The sequence below is a fragment of the Sminthopsis crassicaudata genome, chromosome 5 (genome assembly GCF_048593235.1).
Source record: "Sminthopsis crassicaudata isolate SCR6 chromosome 5, ASM4859323v1, whole genome shotgun sequence".
NCBI classification, from domain to species: Eukaryota; Metazoa; Chordata; class Mammalia; order Dasyuromorphia; family Dasyuridae; genus Sminthopsis; species Sminthopsis crassicaudata.
Window position 1 is genome coordinate 194,292,423 of NC_133621.1, and position 17,579 is coordinate 194,310,001.

Sequence of the window (17,579 nt, forward strand, 5' to 3'; positions counted from 1 at the left end):
CCCTTTTGGCATTCACAGGTCCGAGAACAGTGATCACAGGCACACATTTATTGGATATATAAAATGAAGAGTAAAAATAAAGACTTTAAAGAGATTCAGAGAATGAAGTGGAGAGGAACCCTTCAACAGGGGCAGTAGAGCATCTGCCTGATAACCTGTGAGTAATCTGCCTTTGGTGTAAATAGAAATGGCCTTTTGGTCAAAAAACATGGCTTCTAAATCCTGGCTCCGACAATCACTATTCACATGGCGACTGGGAAAGTCATTTAACATTTTAAGCTTTAGTCTCCCTATTTATAAAATGTTGGTACAAATATATGGATATAAAAATTTAAGCTACTTCAGAGCAATGTTAGAGAGACTGTATATATTTACCTAAAAGTAACAGATAAGCATATGTATCAGACAACCATGACAATGATTTTGGTGATGATGATTTTGATTTGCTTCCAGGGAGAACAGAGGTAATAAAATATCTCTGGGTCCCTGGAGACTTTGCCTGTAGGTACAGAAGCTTACTGATTTTCTAGATAAAAGTCATTTAACTATTGGGAAGAAGAGAGGGGAAATGAGCATTTACACGGCATCTACTATGTGCTAGACACTGCTAAATGTTTTACAAATATTATTTCATTTCAGTCTCACATCAACCAAAGGACTATTATTATCCCAATTTTACAGTTGAGGAAACTGAGGCAAATACATTAAATGACTTGGCCGTGGTCACATAGCTAGTAAGTTTCTGAGGCTGAATTTGAGTTCTGTTCTACGGCCAGTGCTTTATTCACTGAGCTACCTTGTCAGCACCTTACAGCAAGAAAGGATAGTTCTGTGTAGAAGATGACAATAGACAGCTCAGATCAGCCCTAAGATAGCAAGGGTCCCTTTGCCTCCTTCACCCTCTCTCCAAAAGCCACAGATTTCTCTTTGAAGCTTCTGATTTATGGCATTAAAAAACAATCTACCCCTAAATACATCTCTGGTGGTGTAAATAGATTAAATATTTTTAAAAGAGCCTTATCATCCATTGTAAAATGGAAAACAAATTGTGAGTTCTTCACTTTCCACTTTACCCCCTCCCACCCACATACCCACACACCCATTCACACAAACACACACATTTATACTACTTATATGTTCCTCTGATGTTATAGCCTCAAACACGTAGCACTTTCTAGTTGTGTGACCCTGGACAAGTCATTTGACCCTGGACAAGTCATTTAACCCCAATTGCCTCACAAGAAAAGAAAAAGAAAAAGAAAGAAAGAAAGAAAATTAAGAGTTTGGATCAGTTCTAAAGTATATGCCCAGATTGTACTGATGTATCCATCCCTGAAGTGCTCAGGACCCATTTGACAGGTGGGGAAACTGAAGTCAAAGGAGGTAGATGATGCTCAAGGTCAAAGAACAAGGTCATCTTTGAAGCTAACTGAAATCCAGAAACAAGGAAACCAACAAGTCAAGAACAAGGGAGGAAAAGGAAGGAGAGAGAATGAGGAGGGGAAAGAGAAGGGTAGAAAAAGACAGATAAAGCCGTGGAAGAGGGGAGGATAGAAGCAAAGGGTAAACTAGGAGGGAGAGAAAAGGGAGGAGGGAAGAGGAGGAGGAGGGCAGAGGAAAGGAAGCCTGTTCACTGCACCAAGCTGATTGAAGCCAACACGAGCCAATAAATCTATAAATGGCTCCTGCTGGCATTAGCCCAAGCTGTAAAAATGATTTCCCTGAGAACAAGAGGCCCTGCCAACAGAGCCAAAAACATTCCTCCTTCTCCAAATGTCAAAAGAGCTTTTTTCTAAAACAATCCTCACAGCACCAAAAAAAGGCATCTAAAAGGCAGGATGTCCAAGACAAGAGAATGGCGACTAACCAGGGCAGGAGCCATGATCCAGTGTTGCCACTGACTAGCAGTATGACCTTGGACAAATCCATGTATGTCCTGGCATTAGCTTCTAGACAAAACTTCAGGCTGGCCTAGGGAAGTGATAGGCCATATCTGAAATATTATGGTGGGCTTGAGGTTCCACATTTTAGAAAGAACATAGATAAGTTAGAAGACAACATCCATCTCTAGGTCTATGATTTTCTGAATAATGTCCTTTGACCTATTCAAAGCCATGTGCTAATTGCAGAGGAGAAACAAAGAGAGTTCCTGTCTGTAAGGAGCCTATAGTCTAATTACATTATATATGACATTATCAGTTATGTATATGTTATATTATTCACATGTATTATATGAATTATGCTATATTGTATTTTATAATTGTGTTCTATTATTTAGGCAAATGTCATATTAATTATTTACAAATGCCATAAATATTTTATCTATTCATCATTTATTTTATTTGTTATGTTTTCTATCATATTATTTGTATGTATTATATTAATCATTTACATCTTATAATAATTATTTGTTATTTTACTTATTCTATAATGTTTTATATATCATTGACTAGTTATAGTAATCATTTGTGCATCACATTATATTATATTAATTGCTTATATATGTATATTACTTTAATGTTATATTCTCCCAATAGACTATAAGCTCCTTGAAGGTAGGAACTCTTGGTTTTCTATCCTTTGCACCTAGTACAGGACTTTGCATATAGTTTCCATATAAATAGATATAAACTAATTTGGAGGTGGGGGACATTAAGTACCAAAGTGATCAGACAAGGTCTTGTGTAGGAAATGCCGCCAGAGCTGAACCTTGAGCAAAGCTAGAGATTCCAAGTGGCAAAGTGGTGGAAGGGAAGCATATCAGCCATGGAGGAAGGTCTAAGCAAAAACATGGAGATTGGATCTCCTGTTTTGGATAAATTAAATAGAACGGATTGACTGACGAGAAGGAATTTGACCCTAGCTCTTTCAGTCCTAAGTCTTGTCATTGTACCACTTGATCACACTGCCTCCTTTACTGGATACTATCAGGGCAAATTTCAGGTTAACGTTTCTGCAGTGTCTAAGGACACTTTCAAATGGTCAGATGCCTATCTTGTTCTACCTCAATGGGGAGCACCTGCCTCAGATCAAAGAGGTATTACACCCACACTGCATTCCCTTTCAGTAATTGCAGGGAAAGAACTTATTCTATTTGTTGGGTCTGACCTATTTTTTAAAATAAACTGGTGCTGTTTTCCAGCTATTAGTCACTTTTCTCCCAAGCCTCCACATATTAAATTCCCTTCTTATATTCTCTGATATTTTGTCGGAGAGAGATGTCAGGTTAATTGGATATTTGGCTCCTGGTTCTTCCTCCTTAATGGGTTTAAAGAGCAGACTTCCCATGTTCTGTTTGGTCCCTCCCTTTTTCAATTCCCTTCTACTCTTCCAAAGGCAAGAGAGGTCTCTTTTCTCACTAGAGACTTAGAGAAGGTTGCAAAATGCCCTGATGTCTTTCATCTTCCCTAGATATGCAAATGTACAGAGAATGATCCAGATGTTTTCTCCCATCCCCATGCCATCATAAATTTGAAAAACCTACAATTCCAGGTTTAGGTCATCTAAGCTCTTCAGATTCTTTATAGAGATTGCTGTCTTCCTTTCCTATACACACATACACACCCATACACACACCTTTTTTCAATCTGTCATAAAACCACTAAAGAAGGTGATACTTGTAAAACCCTCACTTCTCATATTATCAACTTCCCTAGTCAGCTATTCCCAGATTAGTGATCTTTGAGTCCCTATAAAAGCTTGATTTTCTTTATAACTTCTTGAGTTACAGAGTCCAGAAATCTACCACTGTTAAAACTTCAGGTCTTTCTCTCTATGTGTCTCTCTATTTTTTTCTCTTTCCTCTGTCTCTGTCTCTGTCTCTATGTTTCTCTCCCTCTTTTACCTTAAAAGCATTATGCAGTTAATTTTTGAGTTTCTAAGGTATGGGTCTTTTTCTGTGCTCCCAAAGGATTCCAGAATTTGCTATACAATTTAACACTTGATTAGAAAGAGACTCATAGATTTGAGGATATAGAAGCTAGAAGGACCTTATGCATCCTGTAGTATATATGTATATGTGTGTACACATTTATATGTGTATATACATATGCAAGTGTATATGTCTGTGTGCATTATGTATATACATAGCATATAATACGTATGTTTAAAATATATGTGTATACATATAAAATATCCCTCATTTATAGGTGATGAGATCCTGATCTCCAACTAATATTTTATATCTAGTCTAGACTATAAGCCCCTTGAAAACAGCATCTGTATCTTTTACTTTGTCTCAAAATGCTTGATATAGGCCCTTTCTGGTATGTACTTAGTGTATATGTGGTTTACCCTTTAGCCTGCCCTTTGCACACATGAGGGCTGGCTGGGTGGCACAATGAATAGTGTGCTGGGTCTGAAGTCAGGAAGACTCATCTTCCTGAATTCAAATTTGGCATCAGATGTAGTAGCTGTGTGACCCTGGACAAGTCATTTCACCCTGTTTATCTCAGTTTCCTCAACTGTAAAAAGAGCTAGAGAAAGAAATAGCAAACTAGTCTAGTATCTTTGCCAAGAAAACTCCAAGGCAATCATGAAAAATTGGACACAACTGAAAACGACTCAACAACTTGCAAATATGATTGGGTTATAATCTACTTATTTTTATTTTATTTGTTCATTTTAAAGCATCCCCATTTCAACAAATTTCTATTCATTAAAAAAAAAAGTAATAGTAGAAGGTACCTGCACTCTTTCATTGGTACAAAATAGTAAATCACATTTAAGTTTACAAAGCTGCCCTTCACCATTCTCCCTGTACTCCACAAATTTCCTGTTACAAAGTTCTTGTTTACATCAAGCTGAAATCTGTCTCTACAGTTTCTGCTTCCTGGCACTCAGATTCTTACTGCAAGCTTTGATTGGTGAGCTTTCACATCTTCTATTTCTCATCCCTAATCAAATGGGCCTCTTTCCAATCACATCTATATCCCTCTCCTTTCACTTTCCAATTCTAACTGTTTGTGTTGTCTTCCATTGTCAGAATGTAAGCTTCTTGATGATGGAGACTATTTTGCTTACTTGCATTTGTTCCTTCAATAATGGAACATAGTAAGCACTTAATAAATGCTTATTCATTCATCCATTCATCTCCTAGTTCCTAGTCTGCCGCACTGGAACCAAATGAAAAGGAGCTAATCTCTTTCATTGTGACAACTTTTCAAGCACAAGTATTATAGAATTTTTAGATTTAGGAGCAACTTTATAACTCATTTAGTGTACTTTCATCATTTTATAAAAGAAACTAGGTCTAGAGAAGGGACCCAATTTATCCAAGATCACATAGCTGGTAAGGAACAGACCTAGGATTCAAACACAGATCTTCTTCCTCAAAAAAAGGGAGATTTTGCCTATTGTGATATTCCTTTTCTCTAGAATCATATTTCTTCTTATTCTTAGTCCAATGTTCTTTCCAATTCTCATTAAGACCGACTTGAAAATTGTCAGTGCCTCTAAACTTATCACAACTTTGCCTAGATAGTCTATACTATTATTATTCATTTCTAATTGTTAGAAAGCTTATTTTTACTTGGCAAAAGTCTACCTCTCTGTAACTTCCAGTCATTGTCCTTAGTCTAACTCTCCTCTATGTAACAGAAACTCTTTAAATATTTAAAGATAGTGATTATCCCCTCTCAATTTTCTATTCTCTAGAGCTAAACAGCTTTACTTTCTTTAACTGATCTTCCTGTGATAATGTTTTCAGGCTGCTCACCATTTTAATATAGAAAACAACAGTAATTTTCAAATCAATTGCCTATGTTCAATCAGAACTTTAACATCAAAAAGATAAAAATTCAAAATCAGAAAATAAGAATGAAAATGAGAAGAATTTGGTATTCAATTAAAAGAATTCCAACCCAACATTTTTTAATGAGCTATTAAAACTGGAAAATGAAACATAAATGAACAGACACTAATAAAAACTTAACTATGCATTCAGGAAAATTCAAGTGGATGAAGGAAGAATGGCTATTGTTCAAACCACAAAATGCAGTAGCATAAACAGTTCATAGAGTCAATCTATCAAAGCAACAAGGGAAGGCAACAAGCATTTATTAAGTGCTTATTATGTGCTAGGCACTTTCTAAGCACTTAGGGAAACAAATAAGAGCAAAAAGAAAGATTATTTTTGCCTTCCAAGAATTTACATTCTAATGAAGGAAAACCATGCAAAAAATAAAAAGCTAGGGGAGGGGAGAGAATTCATACCCACAATGATATTGAAAAACATGTAACAAAACAGTACATAAGTGATAAACTGAGCCCGGAGTTACACAGAAAGAGCAGATTATATAACATTTGGAAAATTATGGAGTGTTTTTAACGTCCTCCAAACTTATACCATGAACAAAGGTCAATCTTTTTAACATAAATATTCTTCTGGTGATGCTATTTAGGAGTAAAGCATGCCCCAGAACAATTAGAGTTGCAAGTCATCCAAAAAGCCACAGGGAAAGGTGGATATCTATAAGTTTCAGGCTGCTCACCATTTTAATATAGATTTTTTTTTTTTACTTTTTGCATGGTTTTCCTTCATTAGAACATAAATTCTTGTGAAGAATTATGTGAGAAAAGCAAAATCAAAGAAATAAAAAAACTGAAAGGAAATAGACCTAGTAAGAATGAGAAATGGACACTCCACATGCTCTATCAGTATACGATCAGAATGTTCGAAAGGAAAACTTTCCCTATGTTGGATGGGGTCCCCATGGAGAATTTATGAGAACATAGACTACAAGAAGACATGGACTGTGATCTGAAACATGGGAATAAATATCCATATCAGTGAGATGGCAAATCCAGGCTTCATTTTTCTCCCTAAGTTTTTTCTTCTCTAGTTTTAGTTTCTTCAATTGAACTTGCCCCAAGTACCTTCATTTGAATACTCTCCATAATGTTCTCCAAAAATATAGCACTCAAAACTGAATAGTTTTGTTTGGAAACTACTAGATGTAGTCTGACTATACATGAGTGTTGCTTCATCTCAACCAATAGTTTGCACTACCACAGTTTTGAATTAATATAAAAAGAGGAGATAAGAAAAGATTCTCTAGCCCAGGATATCTGACAGAGTTGGAAAATAAGGAATGAATTCCACAAATATTAACTGCATAGTACTTTAACATTTACAAAGCACTTTACCCACAATAACTCTATGAGGTAGCTAGTCAAAGAATTCTTTTCCATATTTTACAGATGAAGAAACTGAGGCAAGTAAGAAGTAACTTATTTGGTTAAGATAATATAGATAGTATGGCAACACCAAAGATAGCTAGAACTTAAACTCAGTCTCTCCTTTGTTAAAAAAAAAAAAAAAAAAAAAAAAAAAAAAAAAAAAAAAAAAAAAAAAACAAATGTTGTAGGTTTGATAGGTAGCTTATTTCCCAACAATGAATAGAAATGATAGAGAATCAGTTAGAGCCCACAAGGACCAGCTAAAGGCAGAGATAATGAATTCTATTTAAAGAAATTATTTGGTACCCAGATGGAAAAATGGGTCAGCAATTATAAAATTTGGGGGCTGAAAAGGACCTTCAGAATTCTTCTAGTTTATTCCTCTGCCTTCAACAGCTAGAAACTTTAGAATGTTAGGAAGGGAAGGGACCATAGCAATTATTTAATCCAATTCCCTCATTTTACACATAAGGAAACTGAGTCTTATGGAAGGGAATTTATTTCTCATAATGAATAATTATCACTCCTAGACTGACTGACAATGTAATAACTAAAAGATTCGTGAATACATCCTTAGACTCAATGAGCTCTGTAAAACTTAGCCATATCTTACAACCTAAGACAGCAGGAACAGCAAAGGCACTGACTTTTAATAAGCAGAGGAATCCCAGAGCAAGATCCCAGGTGCTCTTTTTGAGATTAAACCAAGAAGTCCTTTTCCCTAAAGGAAATTGACTTTCTTTGTATTTCTTCCTCAGGGAGCACAAAACAGCATTATCACAGAGTAGAGAAAGTAGCAAGAATCTAGAAGGAAAAATGGAGAACATATTATTCAATGTATAAAGAATGTTATAAGGAATCTGGAGAAAAAATCCAAAGATTGTTTTTGGCCACGTAATAACTCACTCAATTACCTTCGGCAAGTGTTAAGATCAGAGGATTCAATAGAGAAAGGACCTCAGAAATCATTTAATCTAGATGTGTCAAACATGAAATCCACAGGACTTCCTGATACAACACAGAACTAAATTAAAATGTACTTGAAAAATGTTTAACAAAAGAATTAAAAATACACTACACATATAATACAGTCCCCCAGGGATTCATTTCTATTTGAGTTTGACACCTTTGATTTAACCCAACACCTCTTATTTGCAGATGTGAAAATGGATTCCCAGTAAGAGGCAAAGATTTGTTCAAGATCACATAGGTTGCAAGTAGCTTTACTTCAAACTCAGTCCTTGAATTCCAAACCTTGTGATAAGTGTTCATTGCACCACATTATCCCTTATCTCTGTTGTTTTACCCTCTTCAACATTATCATTACTGCTCATGTCACTTTTCTAAAGAAAACCCTACAGCCAGCTGGCCCCTCTTCCCTCTGAGCCATTGCCCCAACTCATTTCCAATGCAATCACCCTTTGCATGGTCCCAAAGATAGAGACTCTCAAAGTACCGTCTAGCAATAACAATAACAATAACAACAACAACAGAATCTAGGATTTACATGATGCCATAAGGTTTGTACCATGTTGTACATTATCTCATTTAATCATAACTCATTATCTCATTTGATCCTAACTGCCAATGATAATAAGCAAGATGACAGGCTGGCCCAGGTTTGTATCCTGGGAGATAAACCTGCTCCAGGCACTTTACAAATCACAGCCTGACTCATCTGCATGATCAAGAAAACAAAGAGGAAATAACCCAATAATTCAAAACACAAATCCTTTCTTTTTTTCTTACCTTTCAAATTCTCAAGATCCTCCCCCTACCATGTCCTGAATAAAGGGTTCTGTCAATTATCTTGCCTAGAAATCTTTTGCCCATCATCCCATAATTTTAAACTGGGGTAAAAAGTATAACACCCAGTTTGAATATGGAATATTGAAATGTCTGCTAGAAAAAAAGTCATCTTGTCCAAACGTTATCATTTTACAATTGAGGAAGCTTGGAAGTAACAGGACCTAAGGTTACCATAGTGAGATATTGGCAGATCCAGGAATAAAACTTTACTCTTATCGAACCGTAGGATTGACCTTTGGAAGAGACCTTGGTCTCTTTCAAAATCTAGCTCAGACATTCTTAACCTTTTGTATCATGGACCCTTCAAGTGGTCTGGTGAAGCTTATAGTTATCTCTAAATAATGTTTTATAAATAATTGTATGAAATGCCGAATTTCAGTTAGAGGTTAGTGAAAATAAAAATGTAATTCTTCCCATCCAAGTTCCCAGATCCCTTAGGAGTCTGTGAATCCTGGGTTAAGAACCCTTAATCTAAACTAATCCCATCATTTTAAAGATGAGGAAGCTGAGTCTAAGAAAGCTGAAGTCACTGACCCACAATTACATTGTGATAAATGATAGTTAGTCTTTGAAGCAAGGTCTTCTAACCCCAGATTTGATATGTTTTTCCCTTTGTCATATTGCCTGATTCACAAAGATAGAACCTAGACATCTTTTGCCAATAACATTATATATTAGTATTTGATTATACAGTTTATGCTGAGTATCTTTCTCTGCTGGGCTCTATACCACTTGCCCCCAGTATAAAATGGGAGGATAAAGAGGTTCTTCCAAAGAGAGAAAATGCTATCAATCACCGATCTTTTCTCAGATCAGAACCTAGAAAAAAGGAGGTGAATGTGTAGCTGGGATTCATGTGATACTACTGTTTTCTCCCTGGAGCAAACACAATAGTCCTGAACACAAACTCACATTTACATAGGGTTTTAAGGTTTACAAAAGTATTTTCCTTACAAGGACCTTGATAGTCAGGTAGTGTTAATAGTAAATTGACACTAAGGCATAACTTAATATTTCAAGTTCAATTTCATAATTTTCATAAGCACTATATTAGTATTATTAACTTCATTTTACAGACAAGAAAACTGAGCCTCAGGAAGTTTGAATGACTTTCCCAAGATCAAATAGCTAATGTCAGTCCTAAGATTCAAACCCAGATCTCCTAATTCAAAGTCCTGCCCTCTTTTATCTATCCTTTTGCCTTTCCCATCCACAAGGTTTATATACATTTGTGTATATTAAAAACAATTAAAATCCATCTGGCTGATGAAATACTGTAACCTGATTCTGCTTTATGCATCTTAATTGATTTCTGCTAGCCTCAGCTTTCATGGCCAATTGTATGAACTATTCAAAACATACAGACAAGTACATATATTGCATATTTGCTGTTCTAAGTATTTTTTTACTGGTTATTCCCCATGCATGGAAAGCATTTATATCTCCCCCAGTAAATTGTGAGTTCCTTGAGAACAAAGATTGTGCCTGGTCCATAGTAGATATGGACCAAAGAATTAAGTATTAAGTCAAATACTAGTTGACTGAGTGACTTGACATTAAGACAGACAGACAGACACAGAGAGAGACAGACAAGACATATGTGCTCTATGGGTATGTGCTCAATGGTGATTTCTGGACTAGAAGTGTTTTAAAAGATACCACTGAAGAAATCTGAGATGAGAAAAGCAAATGAGCTTCAGGCCCTTTCTCATCTGGAGCCAAGATAAAACCAAGAGCAGGAAGTTCTGATGTTTCTGTCTCTGCTATGTCCAGTCTTTCCTGCCTCTAAAAGGAGATTGGAGTTGAGTATGATCTAGTAAGCCTGTTTTTGCAAAGAGTTCAGCATCGAAGTTCTGAAAAACAGTCTTCAGGGCCCAACCCAACAGCCTGAAACTCAGATTCATCCAGCCATTACGCTGCATTTGGACGGAACTTGGGGGCTACAATGTTATGTAGACACTGAGTTCAGTCAGAAGCTCACTCTCTTCAGAGACAATTTTTAGATATTGGGAAGAAATGCTTGTATTTCTGTTCTTGCTCTATCTTTGAAATAAATACTCCATGAAGAAGTAAAGGAAAAAATGGAATCATCACTGACAATTAACAGTGGGAGAACAACACTGAAATGAGGGCATAAGCCAATAGAGAAAGATACCTTCAAACCCTCAAGGGTTTGGAATTCCCTAGAATACTAAGGAAGAGATAAAGCTTTCTTTATTATAAAAGAATAAGTCCAGAGTCTTCACTGCATATTCATTCGCTTGTGAGTATATATGTATCTACAGAGCTACAAATAATACATAATTGTATACTATATATATATAATATATATCACATATACATAACATAGATATGATATACTTATATAAAGAATTCCTATATACATAAATAAATACATATGTGAATGTGTTTGTGTGTTTTCACACCCACAAATCCATATTTACATATATACTTTGATTTCACTATATTAGGCTATTATTATCTAAGCAATATTGAAATTTCATAATAACTCCTTCTATCCTCCTCAAGATATTTTTCCCAAAAAATAGTACTTAAAGTTAAGGATTAATTTATAATTTTAACATCAATATATATCTATGTTATAATCCTCATCCTCATATTTTAAAGTATCATTTGATTGGAGAGGGAAGAATTAATTAATATGAGAGATATGTTTGTTTCATGCCAAAGATAATTCTTCACTAATATCTGTAAAGAGGAGACAATTATTAGGAAATTAATTAGTGTCAGTTTAAATTTCTATTATTAACTATAGTATACTAAGATTATAACTGCTTGACAGTAACAGAGAATATATTTGAATTTCCTAAGTATATGTAAATTAAACAATATTACAAGTGAGTACAATTGCCAGCTTTACTCCATCTCTTCACTGAATGATGGTACTCAAAAAGACTTAGAGTCTTCTTCAAACCAACAAATAATTTTGCAGTAGATTTATGGAAAGAAAGTAGAAGATCTGAGTCTTAATTTTGCAATAGACTTATAAAAAGATAATAGATGATCTGAGATCAACATTAATGTCCTTGCTAATTACTGCTCCTCAACTGGGGTCTTATTGACCTATTTCCCTTCATATTAGTCCAGGCTGACTTTTTAGCTGAACTATATATTCCCTCCCATACACTATCACAACATCATCTTTCATGTACTGCTTTAAGATTTGTAAAGCATTTTAAAAATATATCTCATTCCTCACAACAACTCTTTGAGGTAGATGCTATTATTATTCCCATTTTACAGATGAGAAAATTACAGTAAACAGAAGTTAAATGACTTGCCCAGTGACACATAAACTAATAAGTGTCTAAGTCAGGATTCTAACTCGGGTCTTCTTGACCACAAGACCATTACTTTATCTAGTGAACTTCCTAGCAGCCTCCTTACATAAACAGTGTGGTATATCCATATCCACAGGCAGTTAGATGCTTCAGTGGATAAGAGAACTGGACTTGGAATCAGGAAGGTGCAAATTCAAATCTAGCCTCCAATACTTACAGTATTGCAAGTCACTTAAGCCTGTTTGGCTTAATCACTAGAGAAGGAAATGGCAAACCACTCCATATATTTGACAAGAAAACCTCATGGACAGCATTGGCTTGCTATGATCCACAGGGTCAGAGTCAGTCAAGACTGAACAACAGCAACATATCCCCATCACTATCTTTCTTCATGTGAGTATCCAGGCAAAACACTGACCACTGGATTTTGTCACCAATTCTACCACCAATTTTCCTGTGTGAATTTAGTCAAATCCTACTCTGTTCTTCAGCTTTCCATCTAATTGTAAGAGATAGAAGGGAATTTAGAGACTATCTATGCTTATTTCATCACTTTACAAGTAGGGAACTAAGGCTTAAGGAAGCTGGGTCATACCTAATATCCTACCAGCTCATAAATGGCAGAACCAAGATTTCAAATCATATCTCCTAACTACCAGTGCAGTAGTCTTGCTATAAAAAGAAATGACTATTTCTTTAGTGTCTTTTATATACCCAGCAGAGGGATACAAAGAAATATCAGATATACTCACTACACTCAAGCAGTTGCCTTTGGAAGTGATGGGATCTACAGCACTAGAAGTCTTTGAACAGAGGCCAGGTGATCAATTGTCAGGAAGTTGTACAGTGAGGCTCATCAAATTAGTCCATCAACAAACTTTTATTAAGCCCCTACTCTGTACTCTCAAGTTCTCAAATTTAGAACTGATTGCATAAGCATGGGAAACACTGGCACATCAAAAGAGGTGCCCTATGAGAGAAACAGAATTGCAGTAGCTAAAGAGAATGAGATGCACAGAATTAGAAACATCTCTACCCCAAATGTTCACATGGACTATTCATGCCCTACCTGTGGGCACATTCCAAGGTCTTATTGGTCTGATCAGCCACAGTCAAATGCACTGTACTTTGACTCTAACATTGTGATGTCATTTTGGTCCTCTTCAAGAACAAAGGCTACCAACCAACCAACCAATCAACCAAGTACCAATACTGGGTTAGTCTTTGCAGTTATAATAGTCTTTGGAGTTACAAATATAAGGGAAAAAATCTTTGATTTGAGAATTTACATTCACTCACAGGAGGCAACACATATATAAAAGTGTTTTCAAAATAAATACCAGGCAGTGAGAGAGAAGGTATTAATATTTTTGTGGGGTTGGAAAGACTTCATGTAGAAAATGATTCTTGAACTGTGCCTCAAAGGGCTAGAAGAATTCTATGAAGCAGAGGTGAAGAGGGACAACCAGGACAAAGGAACAAAGACAGAAGATGCAGCATCCTATGTGAGAAACAGAAGGCTAGAGGAAAGCAATAGGGAGTCACTGGAATTTATTGTGAAGAGGAGTAGCAAAGCCTCATGTACTTTGGCAACTCTGATAAGAATGAATTGAAGTAGGAAGAGACTTAAGGCAACTAATTAGGTTGCAAACTTGCAATAATCCAGGCTAGAGGGGATAAGAACCTGAATTAAGTCAGAAGTTTATGAGTTAATAGAAAGGAGGAGGCAGAAATGAGAAATATGGTAAAGCTAGCAGTGATCCAATATGGCACCTGATTGGATGTGTGGAGTACAGGTGAGTGGTAATTGAGAATAGGAGTTGGATTCAACAAAGAATTTATATGTTATATCCAAAACTAAAAGCGTATTATTCTAAAACTGATATGTCTTTTTCAGTGTCACACTATATATATAAATTCACTCTTTATAAAACCAACTTTAAAAAAAAAATTCAAATGAATCAAAAGCTTGATTAAGCAAAGAAGAAGGAAGTACACTGTATATGTAACCCACTTCTCCATAGAATCATGTGAATCACCAAGAATCTCTGTCCATACTGCTTGCTTGGTATGTCAGACAATTCTCTACAGTGGGCAGTAGGGTGACAGCATTCTGTAATATTCAATAGGTCCCCAAATGGAACTGAAATGGCTGCTGCTATCACAGGCAACAGTGACTCTGTTCTCAATCTGGATCTGACTCTGAGGGGTATCATAATTTCTTGTCTAAGTCCATATCAGCAGGAGATTCAAAATTTACTTGATAGGACTACTATGAAGCATTAAGCATCTCTCTCTCTCTCTCTCTCTCTCTCTCTCTCTCTCTCTCTCTCTCTCTCTCTCTCTCTCTCTCTCTCTTTCCTCCCTCTCCCTCTCCCTTTTCCTCTTGCTCTCTCTTGCTCTCTCATTCTTACTCTTGTTCCCCCCCCTCTCTCACATCTCCTATCTCTCACCTTCAGCAAGAAGTCTTTCCCACTGCTTCACCCTCTTTCCAATTGTTATTGGTCATTCCCATTTGAAACTATTTTATGTTTAATTCTGTATATAATCTGAGTGTGTACATGTTATAGTCTACAGCATTGCAGAATGTAAGCTCCTTCAGACTGCAGAGTATTTTGTTTTCTGTTCTTGTATCCCAGAGTTCACTATAATGCCTGTCACCTAGGTTCTAAACTCCACATCATGCTTGATTCCTTATTCTTGCTCTACATATCTAATTCATTGCCAATTTTTATTGTTTCTCACTCTTTCATATGTCTCTTCCTCTCTAAAGCCCTCCTGGCCTTTTTCGTCAGTTATCTGCACTCCAAGTTAACGCAGCATCTACATCAGGTTCTCAAACTACGGCTAGAAGGCCAGATGTGGCCCGTTGAGGACATTTATGAGGCCCACCGGATTATGGCAAATGGGCTGAGGGGCGGAGACAGAGTGTGAGTTTTTGTTTTTACTCTCGTCCGGCCCTCCCACAGTCTGAGGGACAGTGAACTGGCCCCTATTTAAAAAGTTTGAGAACCATTGCCATCCTTCACCCTCCCCATCTACCCACCATAATCTACCTTTCACACAACTGCCAAAGTGATCTTCCTAAGGTTCATATCTCACCATATCAATAAATTTAATTGGCTTCCTATTACCGCTAGGATAAAGTATCTATTTTTTTTCTATTTGATATTTAAAACTGTTCATATCTGAATTTTATTTTGCTTATCTAGTATATTATACATTAGTACTAATAGTGCATTCTATTCCCTCCTGTGCATTCTATGATACACCTTGTAGTGGTCTAGCTGTTCTTCACACAAATACTCCCATCTCTGTATATTTGCATTGACTGACACTATCCCATTTCCTCCCCCTCTCTCCTCCCACCCCAGTCTGAAAGAGTGTCTGTCCCTCCCCTCTACTTCTGGGAATCTCTCCCTATCTCTTCAAGACTCAGTTCAAATGTCCCCTACTGCATGAAGTCTTTCTTAGTTCCCTCAACTACCAGTGCCTCCCTCTACCTCTCCTCAAGTCTCCCTTGTACCTGTTACATAAATACCTATTTACACAGGTTATATCAGTTCATTAGAATGCAAACTCCCAAAGGCAAAAACTTTAATTTCCATCTTTGCATCCCCAGCATTTAGAACCATACTTGTCACCTGGTGGGCACTTAACAAATGCTTGATTGATTGGTTGATTGCATGTTCATAACATTCTATGACTAATTAGATAATAGAAGAGCAAAAAGACTTCAAAGACAGGCCTAATCCACTTTAAAATTCAGTCTAGAGATGATCCTTCCCTTTGGCAGATGACTATACAGATGACTATAACCCCAGTAAGGGCTTGCCAAAAGTCCAACTATCACATCAGGAGATTTAGGGCTTTGGTGCCTAGAATATTTCCCAAATTAAGTGGTAGGATACTGAGGTAGGGAAGTAAGGGGAAGGAGGTTGGTAGAAAGGATATATCGTGCATCTGACACCAGCATTTTCCAGTCCCATAATTCTACTAGGTCATGCCATTGATAAAGATAGAAGTCATGATGATCACAGAGTGAGGGTGAAAATAAAACAGGAGTAGGGTGTAGGGGCAAAAACAGAGAAGCAGGATATTCTGAGATCTCTTTTGTTTATGACCTTACATTTTCTCTCCTGCTTTCTTCTCTTCTTACCATCATTACTCCTAGATACTTAAAATATACCAAGCTTTCATTTATCCTCAAATACAAAATCTACTATATAGGATCATCATATCTAAAGCACAGAATGTTAGCTGGATAGGAACAAAGATATCCTCTAGTCCAATCCTGTAATTTTAAAGAGAAAGCTACTGAGACCCAGAAAGATGATTGCAACTTGTCTGAATTGACACACATGGCACCTTGCTGTTTAATCTCTAACACCCTTGAAGCTGATTTCCTCTGCTCTAAAATATGTGTGCTCAAGGAATCATAGAATCATGAGATTACCAGTCTAGGATTTTAAGGGAATTTAATCCAACATCCTCAAATTTTAAAATGACAAAAGTGAGCTTCAGAGAAGGAAAACAATTTGTTGATGAAACTAAAATTCAGACTTCTTACCCACCAATCTCTCAGCATTCTTTATGAATCAAAATCTTTGGTTAACACAGAAAAAAAAAAAAAAACTGATGCAAGCTAACAATAAAAGCACCCTTAGCAAAACATAGAGTGATTGGTGAAAGGGCTAGGGAAAAAATCATAAAATCTAATCTAAAAACCAAAAAAAAGTAATTTTTGTAGAATCAATACTCACTACTTCTCTTCATCCATTGTGGAAACAACAACTGTATCTCTTTCTGTAAATCGCAACTAGGTCTTTATCTTCATGATATTTTCTCCATAATCATCATTTTGGTATCAATTGTCTAAGCCTTCCTCCTTCACAATCTTTGGCAATTTTCTGACATTTTGACAATGATGATCGACTCACAGAATCAGGTTAATAGAGCAGGAAGTGAGTTTAGAGGTCATTTAATCTAAGCTATATCTGAAGGAGGATCTATTCAATAAGACTGGTAACAAATTACCAGACAGGTTCCATTTGAAAACCACTGTGAGGAGGAACCTAATACTTTCAGAGGTAGCCAATTTTACATTTTTATATAATTAAATAAGATGTTTTTCCTTACATCAAACCTAAATCTACCTCTTTCAAATCTTTGTCCTTTTTTTTTTCTAGTTCTGCTATCTAGGCCTTTAAAGGATGAGCTTAATCTCTCTTCTATATAATAATCCTGCAAATATTTAAGTCAGCTATCATTCTCCCTCCCACACAAATT

The 17,579-nt window shown here is 36.3% G+C and overlaps 1 protein-coding gene across 9 annotated transcripts in view; it reads right to left on the reverse strand.

Moving 5' to 3' along the window:
- Positions 1-17,579, reverse strand: part of PRMT8 (protein arginine methyltransferase 8) — a 166,353-nt gene that overhangs the window by 137,261 nt on the left and 11,513 nt on the right. For 2 of the 9 annotated variants that reach the window (XM_074269252.1, XM_074269250.1), the window contains exon 1: positions 13,360-13,412. The exons of 4 other annotated variants lie outside the window; for them this stretch is intronic. The gene's annotated coding sequence lies outside the window, so the exon portion shown is untranslated. Of the gene's footprint in view, positions 1-13,042; positions 13,413-17,579 lie in introns of those variants that run through there. 3 more of the 9 variants (XM_074269256.1, XM_074269254.1, XM_074269251.1) reach the window with 2 other exon arrangements.